This window comes from Pterocles gutturalis, unplaced genomic scaffold, assembly GCF_000699245.1.
Source record: "Pterocles gutturalis isolate BGI_N339 unplaced genomic scaffold, ASM69924v1 scaffold11651, whole genome shotgun sequence".
Lineage (NCBI taxonomy): Eukaryota > Metazoa > Chordata > Aves > Pterocliformes > Pteroclidae > Pterocles > Pterocles gutturalis.
In genome coordinates this window covers 45,686-46,753 of record NW_010105593.1, presented here as the reverse complement: position 1 = coordinate 46,753, position 1,068 = coordinate 45,686, and positions in this window count along the sequence as shown.

Genomic DNA, 1,068 nt, shown 5'->3' with positions numbered 1-1,068 from the left:
GAAGCATATGAAATTCCTTTGAATATACTGTTGTAGTGCAGGCAGTTTAGGAAATATAGCTGTCAGGTTTTCTTTCAAAAGGAGAGATGGGGTTCCTATGGCATAAAGCTGGATAAAATCACTAAAGCATTGCAAAATGGTTTATTCTTCTACAGCTCAATGGTACTTTGCATTTGCCAGCACATCAGTTTGGAGATCTTCTTTCAACAGCATCTTTTGTCTGTTTCAGTATATTATTTAAACATTTACTAACTAAAGCGTATTCTGTATTTTAAATGGTGTTTTAATCAACATAATTAAAATCTAACATTTTATACCCTGTACCACTTTCTGCTAAAGACTTCTGTATTTGTCATTTCTTTTTCATTGTGCAAGATGACATGCAGTCACTGTACAATAAAAACTAGAATTATTACCTTTCCCAAGTATTAGAGACCTTCCATATCCCTGAGGAACACCCAGTAGGGACCCATTTGTCAAATATATAATCCATGGGAGGTGATTCTCTGTCAAATCCCAATCTGCTGAAGTGGTTTATGGTATGTCAAATGTAATCAAGAAAACCCTGTTTCATCAAGATTAAATGCTAATGTTCCATAATGAAAAATTACAACTGCAGTATCTGTAAGTAGCTTTGTTTAGAAAATGAAGATCAGCCAGGCAAGAAAGAGTAATGAAAAGCAAGGCACCCATTTGTTCCTGTATATATGTATGAATATGCTCTATGTTGTTTCCTATATTTATACTCATGTTAGCAAGAATTACACGCTGCATCTCCTTTATTTCTTAAACGCTTAACACTGGAATGTGTGAACTTCCAACCTGAACTTTGGAACATCTTGGGGAATTTGGCTCCTTAAAAGTCTTTTCCTTTCCCCGGAAAAATGTTGTCTTCAGGAAGAAAGGAGAGTGAGGGGAACATGCTGTGTTAAAAAGGAATAGAATCATAGAATCATTTAGGTTGGAAAAGACCTGTATACTTTAAAGGTAACAAGACAGCATATAACATCTGTTTACCCCTATATCCCACTGCATGTGACAGGCTTCAACAAATCTGTGCTGACATAA